Source organism: Passer montanus, unplaced genomic scaffold, assembly GCF_014805655.1.
Source record: "Passer montanus isolate IOZ18808 unplaced genomic scaffold, ASM1480565v1 scaffold37, whole genome shotgun sequence".
Classification (NCBI taxonomy): domain Eukaryota; kingdom Metazoa; phylum Chordata; class Aves; order Passeriformes; family Passeridae; genus Passer; species Passer montanus.
In genome coordinates this window covers 3612854-3631017 of record NW_024368485.1, presented here as the reverse complement: position 1 = coordinate 3631017, position 18164 = coordinate 3612854, and the positions used below count along the sequence as shown (strand labels likewise).

The 18164-nt window shown below is 48.0% G+C and overlaps 1 protein-coding gene across 2 annotated transcripts in view; it reads left to right on the top strand.

Moving 5' to 3' along the window:
• The first annotated feature begins 571 nt into the window (after positions 1 to 571).
• Positions 572 to 18164, top strand: part of SLC24A3 (solute carrier family 24 member 3) — a 96184-nt gene continuing 78591 nt past the window's right edge. The window contains exon 1 of one of the 2 annotated variants that reach the window (XM_039717180.1): positions 572 to 704. The gene's annotated coding sequence lies outside the window, so the exon portion shown is untranslated. The remainder of the gene's footprint in view (positions 705 to 18164) is intronic. The other variant, XM_039717179.1, reaches the window with a different exon arrangement.

Here is an 18164-nt window from a genome sequence, read left to right as displayed (position 1 = left end):
AGACTTTTTTCTTCCTCCCTTGAATCTGAAGCAGCATAAGAGGCATGGAACTAACACATGAGCATGTTTGTCCAGCTGATTAGGCAGACATGGCATACCCAGGGCTGACCAGCCTTGTGCCAGGAATATTGTAGAAATCAGCCAGCTGTCTTTGTTGACATTGCTAAAACAGAGCTTCACTTAGCAGCACCAAGGAAAAGCTGAAGGGGAAGCAGAGCAGGGGTTGAGTCCAAGGTAGTGAGACAAAGTACTGCCCCTCGTGTTCGTGGATATTTCTTGTTACTGGAGGTGTGGAACTGAGTCAGAGGCGTGCTCTGGCTTCAGTCAGGTGGTGCTGGGTGGGAAAACAGAGATGCTCTCCTAGGATGAACTTCAGGAGCTATGGAGGAATGCACATGGCTCCCGTGGGATGGGGAGCTGCTGGCAGTGTCCCATTCCAGTGGGCTTAGAAACACTGCCCCTTTAAACCCAAGAAGCCGTGGGATTTTTAAAATGCAGATGTTTTGGCTGCTTCAAGATGATGAGGCGTTGCCTTTCCTTATGTACCTACTGCTCTCTTCCTTCAGGTTACGAGGCCCTGAGCTATTCTGTGGAAAGTGGTGACAAGTGGAGCGGGCGGCAGCTCCTGCAGGCGCGCGAGCAGAACGCGAGTGATCTTCCAGAGGATGGGGGGCAGCTCTACATCAGAAACTGCACTGAACCAGGTAGGAATGAAAGCTGCCTCTGGCTCCTCAGCCCTGCTGATGGCTTCCTCACATCTGTACTGCCAAGACTCGCTTGTTTTTAAGTCCATAAATGCTGCTCTTCGCAGCAGAGTTTGGATATAATTTCCTCAAGTTTTGGGGAGGGGAGGGGAAGGGTTTTTCTCTGTTCTTCAGGACTAATGTAGGTTACCTGCCCCAGGAGAAATTCTAACAAATCCAGTTCTGGCTGCACTTCTCTGCCTATAATTTTTCCTCTGCCATAATCCTTAATAACATTTCTGGACAGATGGATGATTATGGTCTTTTTTAGACAGCAAAGACTGGTACAAAAATTCTTCTTACTCAATTTTTGCTTGTTTGCATAATTCTGGCAGAGTGCAGACCCAGTCTCACAGCCTCACATCAGCACTGGCAGTAATATTTTCCCCCACTGTGCTCGGTACCTCAGCACCTTCTGTCTCACCATTGCAGCTGTTCCTGCTGCCCTTACCAAATACAGTGGTCTGTAGGAAGCGTGGGAGATTTTATTTGTGGTGTGTGGGGTTTCATCCCCTTTTTTTTTTTCAGAAAGTAGAACAATAACTACTGAGTACCCTGTGTTTTCTCAGGAAAGAGAAAGCAGAAATACCTAGATATGTGAAATTACTGTTTCTTCTTGAAATTGTCAGGATGTGACATTCCGTGGTGGAAACCGATGTGAAGTACTGCAGAAAGTGAAGTGAAAGTAACAGAGTTAAGGTCCTGCCTGTGGTTCTGTCGATTTTGTTTGTGTTTGTCATAGTGCAAATGCAAATAACGTTAAGTAGTGTTAAGTACTGTTGGTGTCGGGCCAGGTGGCAGTCAGAAGGATTTGGGAGTGAGACATTCCCAAAATGCAGTGTCTGTGGAAGTTACCTGTGGGGCTGGTGGGCTGAGGATGACCTGCAGGATGCATCAGTTCTGCTGCTCAGCGAACAAGAGCTGGCAGAAGGGCATGGCATGGGCACATCAGTGGCAGCAGTGCTGCCTGTGGTCCTGCAGCACGAGAGAGCAAAGTGGTGTTAGCTGGGCTTTCATGTTTGGAAGTGTGGCCAGGAGCAGGGTGGCTCAAATCCTGTCAGGCAGAGCTGCTGGAAAGCTCCGTCCCACATCCCCAGGGCAGCCCAGTCCTTCTCTTGGCTGTGCTGGTGCTGGATCAGGCCCCAAATGGTGGCACAGCAGTTGGGGTTTCACCAAGCACGGCTGCCTTTGCCTTCTCCAAGGGCTGCTCAGGGAAACTGGGGCACTCTGTGGTGCTGCTGAGCACACTGCATGAGTGCTGTACAACCAGAGCCTGGGGGCCCCTTGTAACCTGGGAATCTGCAGAGCTCAAACCTCCCTGGCATCCCCACAGCACCACGTGTGTTGGCCTTCAGGTTCTTCTCCTTCCCTTGAGCAGGTGTCAGGAGGGAAAGGCTGCCTGAAAAGGATTTTTTTTCCTGCTTACTTCCGAAGTGAGCCTGTATAAACCCCTTGCAGCTCAGCAGAAGTGGACATGGCACTTGGTGCTATGGTCTAGTTGAGGTCTTAGGGCATAGGTTGGACTCGATGATCTTAGAGGTTTCTTCCAACCTCATTACTCTGTGATTCTGTGTTTAAGAAAGCAGTTTTACCTCGCCTGCTGGTGGAGGGAAGTGGAATGCCTCCTGTTAAAATGTGCTGTGGCTTTTTGCAGTGCTTGGCCTCTGTGCTGTGTTGGCAATAAACACACCTTGACGTGCTAAAGGGGAGATGTGTGTTCTTTAGCTGCTCGGGTGATTGCAGGCTCATTTGAATGCCTGCCATGACATTTGCCAAGTGCTGCTTTCATTTCCTAATGGTTTATCCAATGGCCTGTCTAGTATCATTTCATCATCAGGGGGTTTTGCTCACTTTGCCTTTGCAACAAAAACGGTAGAAGTATTAAAGTGGAGAAATGGACTGATTCCAGCCTAAAGACCATTTTTAGGATTTTTTTGGGGTTTTTTAAAAACTTTTTCTGAGAAATGCCTATCATGGGCTCTGGCCTGGTCCTGTGGCTGTTTGTGGTTGTGTTGAGTGCCTGTGGAAGCAGAACCACAGAGCAGCCTGCTGCCTTTTCTCAGGAGCCTCTTGTCTCTTGCTGCCTGTCCTCTGAGTGTCCAGCCCTGCAGTCAGGGCTGCTTGTCCCCTTCCTCTTGGATCTTGGTGGCTTCTCGTGGCAGTGTCTGCTGTCAGACAGCAGATGCTCTTCTGGCCTCTCCTACCCATCCCCTTGTCCTTGTGGTATCCACATGAATGTGTGTGGAACTAGAAATGGACAAAAAAAAAAATTGGACAGTTTATTCACTGAAGTAGTGATACTGTTTAAATGAAACACTTGTGATTCTGGGCCATGTTTGACAGTTTCAGCTCATGCAAAAGATGAAGAGGAAGGAGTGAGAATTACTTGTGTCAATTCAGGCAAAGTATCATTTACTCACCCAGTCCTGTTCAGAGATGTGATTCACCCCCTGGAAGCCAGGAAAAAGGATGTTTTAAAGCTGGTTTAATGTTGGGTCAGGTCCCTGTGCTACCAGATTCAGAACTCGAACTGCACTGGAGGAACTCCAGAGCTTGCTCTTGTTTCAGACGGGGTTCATTAACTCCAGAAGGTGACAGGCTCTGGGGCTGTGTCAGGGTGGGATGTCACCTGTCTGGAGGTGCAGGTTGGAGGGGCTGGCCGAGGTCCTGGTGCCAGCCCTGGTTAGCTCCTCTCCAGACTGACATATGCTTGCTCTGAGGAGCTGTCATCACCTTCTTTCCTCCCCCGCTTTAGCGCTTCCACTCCCGCCTCAGAAAGGCTGAAAATAAAGTAACAGCCCTGCTTAAATGTGCTGTTTTAAAGTCATTATCAGTAATGGCAGGAAATACTTGATTGCTGCAGGAACAAAAAGATCTCCCCGTATTCATTTAGACCCTCAGGCATGAAAGTGCTTAAATTAAACAGCCAAAGAAGTTTTTGTGCAATTATTTTTTTACATTTCCTCGTCTTATTTCGAAAGCAACTTTATCAATATTTCTCCTGTGAGTCATAGCTCATTTGTAGTGCTTGGCTGTGGAGCAGGTAACCCTTGCTGGCTACTCACTTGTGGCTGTGTCTTCAGAGCCCCTTTGGCACTGAACCACACACCCAGACCCCTTTGAGTGGAGCTGAGCCTTCTGATCTCTTCCCTCTTTTTTGTTTATGCACGTGGTGGGCTTGATGTGGTGTGAATTCTGCTGGGCTGTTATGCCCAGAATGAAGTCCAGAGGACTGCAGAGTTTAGAAAGGCCTTCTTCCCAAGCAAATACAGCATCCTATTCACTCTTCACATGAGTGATTTTGTGTTTTGTGTTCCTTTTTTTTCGTGTTCCTCCTTGAGCCTCAATCCAATTGAAAGTTGCCTTCCCTCAAGCAAAATTAATTTCATCCTAGCAAAATGAAAAGTAAAAATTTGTTCCTGCCTTGCAAGTTGCCAAACCTTGCTTTCACTTGGGAGAACGTTAGAAAAATAAATTGCTGTAAGTTTAGTAACAAAATATCCTTGAGGAATAGCAAAAAAGATGTTCTTCTCTCACTGAGCTATAAGTTTGGTGAATTTGACAGAAATTTGCTTGAACTTCTGCTTCTGCTGAACACTTTGCTTCGCTTTGTCAACTCCAGTCCTAAAGCATCAGAAAACCAAGATGCTGGGGTTAGAACCTCGAAAATAAAACTAAAACCATGCTTGTTTCTTCTGGGTTCTTGTGCTGGCAGGGAGCTGGGTTCTCCCTTAGTGCATCCAGGAAGGAGAGATGTTTTGGTGGTGGGACCAGGGGCTGAGCTTTGGTGCTGGCCCCAGGGAGCTGGGGCTCGGGGAGCCAGGTGTGTCCAGACACTGGATTTGGATGTGTCCCATTTGAGGGGAATGTGCAAGGCAGCTGAGGGCTTTGGAGCTCTCCTTGCAGAGCTTCCTTGGTTAGAAACCACGGTGGGTGTTTCTCCTTTTCTGTGCTGCGCTCTGGACTTGGTCGAGCTTGGGGTTCGCCTTCGGGGCTGGGCTTTTTTGTGAGACTGCTGGATTGTAGGGTCTCTCAGCAATAAGAGGTATTTTCTCTAGGATTTTTCAGCCATCCAAAGGGGCAGCAGCCCAAGTGTGGCTGAGTTGTGCTGCAGTGCAGGGGAGCAGGTAGCTGAGTACCATTGCTCTGGGGCAGGATGTTTTACAGCAGGGCTGTACCTGGACAGTGTGCCAAAGGGGAAGCTCAGAACAGCTGCTTTTGGCTGGGTACTTGAAAATCTGAATTGATCACCAAAACCATGCAGTTCCCTGTAAAACAGGGCCCTCTGGGCATACACAGGAGGCCAATGGTGTTCTTTTTGCTAAAATTTTGCCAGTGTTCCCATGCGATTATGTGTGCAACTCCAGGAGCCGGAGCTTCAGGGAGGAAAATAACACAAAGCTTGTGAGATAAAAATCAAGAGGTGGCAGTGGTATTACCCAGTTCATCCTCAGTGTGTTCTATTGCATCAGTGAAACAAAAGCAGGAGAAAGCAAACTCCAGATTTCAAAGCCAGCTTTGTCCCTGCAGTGCGCAGATTAATGAGCGGTGCTGAGCTCCAGAGTATCTTCCCCTGAAATGTGCTGTCAGTTTTTCCAGAATCCATAACTACACATGTATCAAACAGCTGTAATTAAACTGCTTGTTCAGGGAGAAAAATAACACAAAGCTTGTGAGATAAAAATCAAGAGGTGGCAGTGGTATTACCCAGTTCATCCTCAGTGTGTTCTATTGCATCAGTGAAACGAAGGAGAAAGCAAACTCCAGATTCCAAAGCCAGCTTTGTCCCTACAGACTGAGGAAAGGTGGTGAGCTCTAGAGTGTGTTCCCCTGAAATGTGCTGTCAGTTTTTCCAGAATCCATAACTACACATGTATCAAACAGCTGTAATTAAACTGCTTGTTCTGGGGGAGAAGAACCTTGGCTCAGCCTCCAGCGCCGCAGCGCAGCCGGGATGTGCACCTGTAGTGTGGGCAGATCTCTCAGGCTGGGACTTGCTTGCTCTGTTGGTGATGCTTGTGATGAGCCTGTTCCTGTTTTAATTGTTGTTCCTGGTGGAAAATGCTGTGTTGTCACGGGCTGGCTGTGCAGGGAGGGCATGCAGAGCTCCGTGGGAAGATCAGTGTGGCACGCTGCATGGGGGGTGAGGAGCACCAAAGGTTAATTGCCTGTTGCTACCCAAGAATCATGTTCATAGTCTTGAGAAATGATGGCAAGGAGGGAGGAAGAAAGGAGTTATCCTTGTAGGAAAAAAGGAGCAGGACCTGTACACTTGCTGCTGCCAAAGGCACAGGAGGAGGGTATTTGAGAGTCTGTCAGAAGTGCAGCCCCACCTGCATGGTAGCTCTCCAATGGTGGAGTGGGGAAGCCCTGTGTCCTTTTTTATGATTATGTTTTCCCCTCTGGAATAACTTAAAAAACACCCAGAAATTTTCTTGGTTTTTGGATTTATTTTGGCTTCTTTCCTCCGTTCCTTTTTTGTTTGTTCTTTGTATCTAGAGGAATGAGGCTTGCTTCCTTGACCTTTTAGCGAGCTTGGGTTACTCCTTTGGTTATTTTGTGTTGTGGAAAAGGCAGCAGAGAGGCTTGAAATACTGAAAGGGGACCCTTGCTTCCAAATCTTTAAATGCCTTTGCATTTAAAAGGTGTTAAGCAACAAAGCGTGACTTCAGATGTGAATAAATATCACATTGTACCTCCCTGAATTGGGTTTTACTTCTCTGACACTTGAGGATGCCAGGCTGCTGCTGTGCATCACTCTGGTAATCTGAGAAGTCTTCCATGAAGCCTGTGACCTGAATTTCTAAGGAGGCAGTGAAAAAAAAATAAAATTGTCAAGTCAGACTTGCTCCTTTCTCTGGAAAGAAAAAGCACTTGGATTTTCACATGCTGAGCATGGAAAGCAGCGCCAGTGGAGGGTTTGGGGCTGGCAACTGGGGAGAGTCAGTGTGGTCCCCTTGTTTGGTGGCTCTGGCTGCCTCGGGACAGTGCTGAGGTGCAGATGGCTGCGCACAGCTGCAATAACATTGCAGTTATTGTGTGCCAGATGTAGATGTTCTAGACTGGCCAGATACCAGAATGGTTTGCTTTTTTTCACACCTGAATTATTTGCCTGGTGTAATAAATGCAAATTGTCCACTTAGCATTTAAAAAACATATTGCTACATTTTTGTAAAATGTCCCAATTCTCCCCAGGAAAGTCTGTGCTGCTGTAAATTTTTGGTTGTTAAAAATTTTAGACTTGCAGTACCAAGAAATTAGGAAATGAAGTAATTTGCCTCAGTGCCTGTTGACCCCATGCCATGTAAAATGTGTGATCTGATTTTGTTGGTTCAGAGTATGAGGTTCCTGACCAGATCAGGTGAATGACAATGTCTTTCCCAAGCTGTTTGAAAGTTTCTCTATGATGCTAGAAGGGTAGAAGGAGGAAGCTTGATAATGAAGGAAATCAGAGCAAGTAGTTATCAGCCCATGCTTTAAATGTTGGTGTGTCTGCAGTATTTCACAGATCAAACATGAATGTGTAAGCAGGGGCCTCAAGCATTAACTTAAATTTCAGGGCTGAAAGCTGTTGTAGCTCTAAGATCCAGGACAAGCCTTTCTTAGAGCTCTGTTTTAAATTTGGTATTTTTGAGCTATTACTGCAAAGGAAGAAAAATAACATCTGGCCCCATGTTGCAAACTGGATTTTTGTTGCTTGTTTTTCGGTTCTTGCCAGTAGTTAAAAATCAAAGGTCCAGATTTTCCACGAGTGTAAATTATTACTGGCTTCATTGACTTCATTGCATTTACACTAGATTTAAATGACCAAGAATCAAATAAAACATCCCAAGTCAGATTTAATACAGTCAGGGTGGAGTTTTTATCATCTGCAATCTGCATTTTAAGCAGTGTTTAATTGTGTAGTTTTTATATACAGACACGTGCGTAAATTCACTTATGCATGCACAGAATAATGGTTTCATGTATTAATGCTGAAGCAGTTTGATTTAGTGTGCAGCAGTGGGTAAAATAAAAATATTTAATTAAAATGCCCTTTTTTTTGTGGACTGCATTAAAAAGAATTCCCAGATTAGATACTAATTACCATGTCTGCAGGTCCTTTTTAATTTCCCTGCTGCTCCTGTTAAAAAATGGAGAGGTGAGTGGTTTTTCTTTCCCAAAGATCCCAAAATGCCTGGTGCTGGCAGAGGGGTGGAGAGCTCCTGCTTCAGCCCAGGCTCTTCAGGGGCTCTCCTGTTGGGATCAAAGTGTTCTGTGGTGGGTGTGATGAAACCACACAGGAACAGGGATCACCCCTCCAATCCAGAGCTGTCCATGTCAGCAGGGCACGCTCCAGGCACAGCGGGGGAATAACAGAAGAGGATGCCAGCTGCTTGGAATGTTCAAACCTGGCAGACACCCCATAGTCACTCATGGATGCTCATCCAGAGATACTGGGTGGTTTTCAGATTTTGGCTTTGTCAGGATTTTAGGATATGGTCAGATACCCTAAAATTTCAGGATAGGGTCAAATATCTTCTAAAAGGCTTATGCTGGTGCTTTGGAGGAAAAAGTACTGATTGTGGGGCAGCAGCTGCCCTAGTGCTTCATGAGCTGCCTGGCAACTTCTCTCTCAGGGGAAGTGCTGCTCCCCAGCTCATTGTGTGCCTTTGCCAGTGGCCAAAAGGAGTGTCCAGGCAGTGCCACAGCTTTCTGTCCTCACCACTGGTCTGGGCAGTGCCCCCCATAGGCACGAGCTTGGATGAGGTTCTGCCAGAAACTCTCAAGGTTGTTTGCACAGTCGTGGTTGTGCCTCTCTGCTGGAGGGTGAAATACTTAGGAATAAATACTTTCCTTGGTTTTATATGTATATGCAAATTAAAAAGAGAGGTGTGATAAAAGGAAGTGAGCAGTCCTGAGCAGTGTTTGTAACCAAGGCCAGTCCTGAGGCTGCAGACTGGTGAACACAAACACAGGATCAGCGTTAGCCCAGGCACCTGGTGATGGATGGGCAGCTGCTGACAGCCTGAATGGCCACTTCTAATTAGCACTCATTAGAAGTCTCAGAAGAAACCAACTGGAGAATCAGCTGCTCTCCCCATGAGTGTGAGTCCCCCGTGACCCAAGCCTGGCAAGCTGTGCAGCCCAGGAGAGCATCCCAGTGATTCCCCACCACTGCAGCTCCAGTCCCAGGGGGCTCTGAGGAACCATGAGCCAGAGGTGTGCTGTCTTCCCATCTCTTAACTGGCAGTAGAAGAGGGGGAAAGGAGAAAGTGATCATTATTTTATGTTAAAACAGAGATAATTACTGCTATAGAATTTCACCAGAAAACAAAGCGGCAATTAATTATTGATTGTCAGAACTCCAGCACAGCTCAGCAGAGTGGGGGTTCACATGTCCTGTGGGCTGGGGCACGGGGAGCCCTGGGCCTTGTCACTCTGCAGGGATGGCTCCCATGGGAGGAGGCTGCTTTGGAGTCTCCTGGGGCTGCTGCCCACGGGAGCTAAGCCTGTTGCTCCATAAAACCTGGCTGCAAGCCGAGTGCCTGATGGGATCCCTGCCTGTGCTTGTGGTAGACATGGCCATGTTGGTGTGCCACAGCATGCCTGGAGAAGGGCCCTGGCAGTGCCAGAGGTGGCTGCTCAGGCTGGAGGGGTGTGTCTGACACTGCTTTCTGGCTCCCTGAACACCCAGTGCCGTGTTCACTGGGAAAAGTGCAAGCAAAGAGTGAGATGTGTTTGCCACTGGGATTGGACCAGTGGACAGGGTGACACCTGCCCAGTGCACTCTTGCATCTCCCAGTTAACAAGTCAGTAACTGGTATCTCTGTATGAAATAGCTCCTTGCCTTTCATTTTCCCTGGGAATTTGTTTCCTGTACCCTGAGCGAGCCTTTGTGCTCTGCAGTAAGAGTTGCTGAGCTTTGTGCTCCTCTCAAGCTGCCTCTCGAGAGTGTGCTGAGGAAAAGGGAAGGAGGAGGCATGGATTTTCTGTGAGAGGACATCAGAGCCACTCTTGAAGCAAGCAGGATCTCAAGGATGTCCTCCAGGGCAACTGGTTGCTGCAAGGACCCTCAGTGAGGCAGGATGCTGCATGCAAGGATGCAGTGATTTTCCTGTAGCCATAGCAACAGCTGGGAGGTTTGGTGGTGACTGCCAGCATCCCTGGGCTGGTGGGGCTGCAAGAGAGGTGTGGCTGCAAAGCCAGGCAGGGGAGTGACCCACAGTGAGCCATCCAGGTGAGCAGGGCAGGCGTGGTGAGACTGTCCAGCTGTGCTGCCAGATCCTTTCTGGTCACCATGCTGTGCCCCCAAAGCTGAGGGGTGGCAAGGGACCAGACAGGACAGCTCAGAGAGCAGTGGACAGGGGAGTGCAGGTGGATCCCATCCCATGAACTGTGTCTTGGAGCGGGATTGTCGGATCCCTGTGGAGCGAGGCTTCTGTGGGTAGTGCTGAACCTCGCCCTCTCCCCCATCCCCAGTTATACCAGGGTTACAGATTTAATCAGGATGCAGGAGCTGACAAATACTTGGACTGGGAGATGGAAAGTTCCACTGAGCCACCACTGCTCGTGTGCTTGGGGGGAAGCTGGCAGTGGGGGAATGGAGCTGTTCATGCAGCCTCCGTGCTTGAATTAATTTTATGTTCTTTTTGCACTTGGGTTCCTCCTTTGGACATGTCTTTCCAAACTCACTTTTTTTAAAAAAACCTCCATAATTTCCAAGTGAAGCTTTTGTTGAAAGACAGTACATCTTCTGCCCTGCCTCCACTCATCTGTGCTGAATGGTTTGGATTGAATCTCTGTCTCCTGGGAAAGACTCACAGGGATATTTAACCCTCCCTCAGAACAGAATCAACGAGTAGGTGAGCACAGAGGAATCCAAGAGGACCCAGCAGCCCACACAGCTGAGTTTTGTGTTACATCATTACCCATAACCTGATGGCCAGGTTTCCCTGGAGCTCTTGGTGGTGTTTGGAGACTGCTGGAGGAGACCTTGGTGTGCAGGCAGTGCGCATCCGTGTTGGAGCACGCGTGTGAGCCTGAGTCTGTTTGCTCTGCAGAGCACATGGAGTGCTCTGCCCAGCCAGGCACAGCGGAGCTGAAGACAGGATTGATGTTTCCCCTGGCAGATTTTTCCATGTAGGAAATTCCCTGCTGCTTCGAGCCTATAAATCAGCATCGGATGGCCTTTTAAGGGTGTGTGCTGTCAGTCAGTTTCCCATCCTATTTTGATTTTGCAGATCCATGAGATGTTCCCAGTGGAGGTGCAGACTTGCCTGCAGCCAGTGGAACTGGAGAAAGTCCTGTTGCTCTGGTTCCTATTGCCAGCCCCATGGATGGTGGTCCCACAGAGCCTCCCTGGGTGACCCTGCTTCTGCAGGTGGAGCTGGGCTGTCACTCTGGGTGACAGGGCTGGGGCCATGCCCTTCTCCCACAAACGGGGTGCTGCCAATCCTGCTGGAGCTTGGGTCAAAGCACAGCCTGTTGCCCAATTTCAGAGGGAGGAGGTTTGCAAGCAGACCAGCTTTAATTTACTGCCTTATTTTTCTACTCCCACAAGTCCAGTAGAAGAAACACATACTTTGTAGTTTATCTGTAAAACTCAAAAGAACTAAGTGAACTGCTCAGAGGATATTGCTGGGAGTGATTAGTGTGTGTAAAACTGAAACAAACTGGAGCTTGTGCTTGGTGCTGGGGAGGTGACAGGCTGTGTGCCGTGCCAGGTGTGTGCTCTGTGTCAGTGGCTCTGTAGGTGCTGGAAATTGCAGAGCAGGGAGGTTCTCTGGTGTGCAGAGATTCCCCTGCTGGGCAGGACGGGCTGTGGGAAGCTCAGGAATTGTTTGGGGAGGTGTTGCCCATCTGACAAGCTGCGTGGCACAGCAGCCAGGGCTGGGACACTCAGGCCTGTGAAAATGAGGTCATCTGATTTTTCAGGTAAACAGAAACTGCTGGGGAGGTTCTGTACGGAGCCTCAGGTGTGGCTGTCAGGGCAAATCCCTCTTTATTTCTTGACATGCTTAACAGCAGGCACAGTGGGATGGCCCTCAGAGTGCTGACACAGGCAAACACACACTCTGGCACTGTGCACTGTTTCTATGGGGGTGAAAATACTTACAGGAAGGGCAGAATAAATAATTTCCTCTGTTGCCTTTATTGTTCTCTTTTTTTTTAACATTTAATGGCTTTTCTGTGTATTACTGTTTTGTTCACTCAAAAATTTTAACAGAACAGTTTCACCTGGTTTTTAATTTTTGGGTGAAAATACTAGAGACCCTCATCTTCACATTTCAGCGTGGTGGTGCCACAGGTGATGCATCCTCTTCCCAGCCTGGAGTGTCCCCTCAGGATGTTGGGAGCAAGCTCCAGGATCCTGCAGAAGGCTGGAACAGCTGAGGAGAAACCTGTGCTGTTCCAGCTCCCCTCAGGCAGCGTGTCCTGAAGTGGGAGATGATGGAGCTGCAGTTTTTGGATTGAAACGCTTTGTTTCTAACATTGGCTGCAGCAAACAAGTCTGGAGAAGCATTAAATCCTGAAGCAATTAAATGTATCGGCAAAGATTTTTTCCCCCCCCCTTTTGTGAGATACTTTGCCAGCTGTTGTTTATGGAAAAAATCTCAATCTTTTTTATGAGAACTGTTTTTAGGTTTCTTTGTGTTTGGGGCTGATTTATACATTATGCATTAGCTTGGGAAGGCAAAACATTTATTTACCAGCCTGAATATTTAGAGGAAGAATAAGTGGGAGTCAGTGCAAAGCCTGTATGGATAGCTTAGCCAGAGATTCAGAAGAGCTTTCCTGGCGTTAGGAATGGCACAATTAACTTGTAATGGAAGAGCCAGACAATAAATGGACTTTCCTCTGCCTATGTGTGGGTGACCCCTCTGCCTGCAAGACCTTCTGCTCCATGGCCAATGCACAAAGGCTGCAGAAATCCCTCTCTGCTGGCTCGTGGGGACTGATAGCAGCTGGGGATTTCTCTGTTGTTGGAGGTACTGGCTTCATGGAGGCCAGAGAAAGAAAGGTTGGATGGTTCCTGACTGGGCTGGCTGTGTTTGGGAGGAACTGAGGAGGAGTGGAGTGGGTTTTCTTTGTTTAGGTTTGCTAAATGGTATTTTTGAGGGAGTTCTTTCATAAGGCACCGTGCTGAGAAATGCACAGTTCTTTATGCTGTTCTCTTTTCTTTTTTGCTTGTGAATGAAAGAATGTTGATTAGAGCTGGGGCCAAGCAGCATGCCCTTGTCTGGGATGAGGCATGCCATAGGAATCGTGCTGCTACAGAAGGAGGCTCAGAGGTGATTTTATTGCTCGCTGACTGCAAAAACTTGCCACCAAATGATGGTTTATGGGAGCTGGGCTGTCCTAGGAACAAATGGAGTAAGTGGGTTGGAGCTGTGGAGAAAACAAACAATATGGGGGAAAAGACATCCTTATAGTTCAGAACATCAGTTTCAGAACAAGGGGTGTCAGGAAGTGACTTCCCTGGGAGCAGGTCCTTGGCTGCCTCAGGACTTGGCAGGAAACTGTGAATTTGAACGAAATGCAGCTACCAACAAGCACCCTGAGCTGTGGGACCCGTGAGCATTGCTTCAGCATGATGGTATCCAACAGAGGAGCTGCAAACCTCCCTGAGCATCATTGCTGTGGGAACAAGGACTGACCCGTGGCAGTCACGGAGTAACACTGTGTGCTGTTCCCTGGAAATGCTGCAGGAACACACAGCAAGCTGCCATAAATCAGGGCTCACAGAGAGGGAGGTTTTGGGGTGCTCAGGGAGGGGAGGAGGTGTGTGGCACAGGGCTGCCTGGCACACGTGGGAGGCTGCCCAAAATCTCACTGCTGGTGCTTGGCCCTTTCATTGCTTTTCCAGGCTGCTGTGGCTGTTCTGTGCCTGCCTGTGGCTTCACTTGTCCCCTGCTTGCACTGAAAAATTATAAAGGTACCTCTGGAGGTGCACTGAGCCTGGCAGAGAACATGGGGGAGAAAGCAAAGCAAAACCCCCCTGGGCTTTGTGTCTGAGGAGAAAAGAGAGGGTGTTCAGTTCTTGGAGGGGGATGCAAGTGAACCATGTCTGGTTGGCAGGAAGCACATGGTCCAAAGCAGCCAGCCCCAAATCCAGAAGGGTTCATTTGCCCCACAGCATGTCCTGAAATAGTAATGTTTGGATAATGTTTTGGGGGTAACTAAGCTGGAACATGTGTATAACTGTTAAAGTTGTGAATGCCAAAAAAGGGAATCCATGTTAAGCTCAAAAATCTGGACTCATCATTCAATTAAAAAAAATGTTACAATTGCAGTTTGGTTTTGTTGCATTATGCTATAGGCTTTTTGGCAGGGATTTCATGGGAGATGAGGAAACAGCAGCTTGATGCTTCCCTCAAGCTTTTTTCAGACTATTCTCTGCTTTGCCAAAGTGTACGTGATGCATCCTTAAAAAATCCAACTTGGGTTCCTCGGCCTCTGCTGGAAGCTGCTCTGGAGGGTAAATGTGGGACAAAGCAGATCTTGGATGCCCTGCTTCCCTGCTGGAGCTTTTGTCTGTGAAAACCAGGGTGAGGGGCTGCATGTAAGCCCAGTAAGGAAGGGTCTGGCCCTTCTGCTCAGCTGGACCTGGTGTTCAGGGAGGCAGGGGAAGTTCTGTGCTCCATTGGGCATAATTTGTGTGATCTGCAGTAAAATCATAGTTACGTGGGGTGGTCTTCAGTGTTGGGGCTGAGCTGAGCTCTCCCAGGGGTTTCTTACCTCTGCATGTGGGCACCAAGCCCAGGCAGAGCCACTGCATGTCTCTGAGCACATGGAATTGCTTTATAAGCCTTGCACGAGGGCGTGTCAGAAGTGCCCTGGATGGAGAGGATGATTAAACATGCAGAACCTTTTAACAGGGGGAGTTTCTCAATTTCTTTGAGGACAAAATAAAGTTATAAAGGCTGTCCCTTTGCTTGCATCTTAAATTAACTCAGAGTTTAATTTGTTGTATTTGTTTTAGTTTGTCAGCTGGGCAGGGGTGAGCTCGGGCAGAGATACGTCAGAAAATGATGCTTTACTCCTTAGAAAAATCCACAAAGCCTTACAGCTGCATTTATGCAGGAGTAGCAAGGTTGGTGAAGGGGAGCGAGGGGGAAAAGGAGATTTGTAAAGCCAATAGATTTCTTCTTTTAGTTGCTTTCAGGTTTGAGGAACCTCAAAAACCTGAGGTTTTTAAGCTCTTTTCTGCAAACACAAGGATTCAGGAACACTTTTTGACGTTCGGTTGTTTTTTCCTTGTTTTGTTTTTTAACTTGCTTGTGATGAAAGTGGGTTTGACCCCCTGGCTGTGTGAGCCTCACTGGGTGAAGGCTGCCAGGCTGTCCTGCAGGGCAGCTGGCATGTGGCCCTGCTGCTGCCTGGGATGGCAGCTGGGAATGGGGACAGGGATGTGCTTCGGAGGCAGCCAGGACTGAATGTCCCCTTTTCACAAGCATTGCCTGGTCCTTCAAGGGGTTCTGTCTGGTGGGGTTCTGTCTCTTGGGTGCTGATGGATTTTATCCCACCCAGGTGATTGCTGCTGCATGGCTGGGTGGGCAGCACAGGGAGCTGAGCTGGCAGGCTGTAGGAATTCCCTCCCAGTTCTTCCCAGCTGTGCTGTGCAGAGGATGCTGGGCTCAGGCACTGAGAGCCATGGGCATGTGGCAGTGGTAGGTAGGAGGGGTTTCCATGGAAACCTTTCAGCAGCATGACATCACCAGCACTGTCACGTTTAAGCTTTTCGAGGCTTTTTGGATTTTAGGGATTACATAACATTGGAGGGGCTAGGCTGGGGCTTAGATCTAATCAGTATTCAGGGTCTTAGTTGAATTAAATTTTTAGAAAATCCAAACACCCCAATCCAAAAGTGGCCAGCAGCAGCAGCAGTGGCTTTCTAGTCATCTTGGGCAGGCTCTGAAAACCTTGGAGCCTTAGGGGCTGGGGCACAGCCACTCACACCCACCTTTATAAATGTTCGTGTAGCTGAGTCAAGTTTTTTTTGCTTGGAACAAAAGAAGAATCTTCATCTTGCTTCTAGGTATCTGTAATAATTTCCTAGTAGCTGTTTGTGTTCATCGTTCTGCCCAGTAACTTTTCTTATATGTGAACTTGAGGAAAATACTCTGTGGTTTTCTGTTGAATGTAACTTAGTGTTTTTGTGAGACATTCAAGACTGAAGCGCCTTGTGGGAAATTTGGAAATAATGTAATAACATCCAGTGAGGCAGTAAACCCTGCAGATAACGCAGGGAAAGTCTTGAAAGATGATGGATTTGTTTTTAACCACAGCACAACTGCTCCAGACTTGGGGTTCCTGGCTCAGCATTCCTGATGGGAACAATTTACAGCAGTGAAAGGCGAGTTAGTTCTGGGATTCCCTGGAACAAAAAGATTGCCTGGGCTGGGGAGGAAGGACTTGTCTTGCTGAGAAGGAGGTGCAGCATGGAAATCCCCAGTAAATGCTATGAAGACTTCTCCTGGTGTCTTTATTCCAGCTGGAGGGCCCTGAGCTCTTCTGCTTGCCAGCGTCTCAGGGCCAGATGTGCCTCTGAGCCACAGGAGCAAGTGGCAGTCTGGGCTTGGAATGGAATCCCTGACTGCTTTGGGTGGGAAGGGACCTTAAAACTCATCTCATTTCACCTTCCACTGTTTCAGGTTCCCCCAAGTCCCATCCAGCCTGGCCTTGGACCCTTCCAGGGATCCAGGGGCAGCCACAGCTTCTCTGGGAAACCTGTGCCAGGGCTTCAGCATCCTCACTGTAAAAAACCATTTTTAAAAAATATCTGATGTAAACTCACCGTCCTTCAACTTAAAACCATCACTCCTTAGCCCTGATAAAGGAGTGAAGGGCTCTGTTACAGCTTTGGGGGTTTATGGAGTGTTACCTGAGGGAAGGCAGCTTTTAAGCATTATTTTTATTTATTTATTTTAGCAAAACACATTTGTGTATGTCAGAAGATATATCATCTGCCAGAAGAGTGTCGTACCTAGAATATGATAAACCAGATGGTGTTTGTCTGCATCTGGAGAGTTAATCTCCTAATCTGTTTGTCTTTTACCTGCAATTGTGTATTGCAAATGGTTATTTTAAGGAAAAATTACAACCCCCCCTTTTTACTTAACTAATATCATTAGAGTGCACATACAAAATTTCGTTTTGCTAACAAGAAATTCCTGTGACTTCCTCCAGTGAGATAATTATCTGTGCAGGTAGCAGAATCTTTTCTGCAAAAGATTATGGTTAGGAAAGATCAGGCTGCTTTTTTTTTCAGGAGTCAAAAATATTGCAATTCAGTAATTGTAGCCAGAAATAATTGCATCTACCTTGTTGAACAGGAGGGTAGTTATGTTCAGTGAGACAGGGGTCAGTTGTAACCTTTCCAAGCCAGCCCTTTAGGAGCCACTTCACCTTGTCATCCTGTGCCAGCTCTTTTCTGGTGTCCTCCTGTGCCTGTGTGGTCTGTGCACTCTCTTTTGCTGCCATCAGAAGCAATTCTTCACTCCTGACAGGAGCAGGAGAAGGAGCACCTTGGTGAGGAGCTGGGTGGATTTTATTTCATCCTGGGCATCCTCAGTAGTGTTGCCTGGCCTCTGCTGCTTCCTCAGCCTTGTGTTGGTTTGGATCAGAGAGGGGACAGCTCCACTGTGAGGAGTGGTCTGAGCCAGTTCTCCAGGCAGACACGGCCAAAGGGAATGAATTCCCACTCCAGTGCTGGCCATGGGCCTGTGTCACTGTCACCGAGCTTGGGTGGCTCTGGAGAACGATCCCACTCCCCTGGCCTCTTTCCACAGCACGGGAGAGGGTCACTGTGGAGTGGAACTTGTTGGATAAAATGTACTCTGAGGTCTTATGGATGTGTGAAGTGTAGGGAAAGGATGCACAGGTGAGTCCATGCCTTTTCCAAGCTCCCTGGGGAACCACTGGGGAGTAAATCAATCCCTCAGGTAGGATCTGCACTGCCCAGCTGCTTGACACTGAAGTTCTATGCTCCTGCAGAAGCAGGCAGCTTGGAAACAATTTAGTAGATGAGTTAATCCAGATTTGGGTTTTGGGATTGGTTGTTTTCTGTGTATTTGGTTTGTGTACAGAGGTTGGAAGGCAGGCAGCTGTGAGTCGGGATGGAGGAGAGCTGGGCTGCCATGAGGATGAGCACAGCAGCCATAGCTGTGAGAGGAGCTCACAGCACAGCTCCTGCACAGAGGGCAGCCAGTTCCTGAGCTCTGGCACATGAAGCATTTCCAGCAGGGATCAGAAAATGCTCACAGCCCACAGTTCTGCTGAGAGCTTGTTAGGACTGCTCGCTGCAGCAGCACACTGAGGAAGGAACTCAGGCTGGAGCAGGTAATTGTAAAATACTGGAATAATCAGGGGACTGTGGAGGCTCAGAACAAGAAAACAGCACGTTGGTCTTACTTGGTGCAATAATTAAAAAAAATA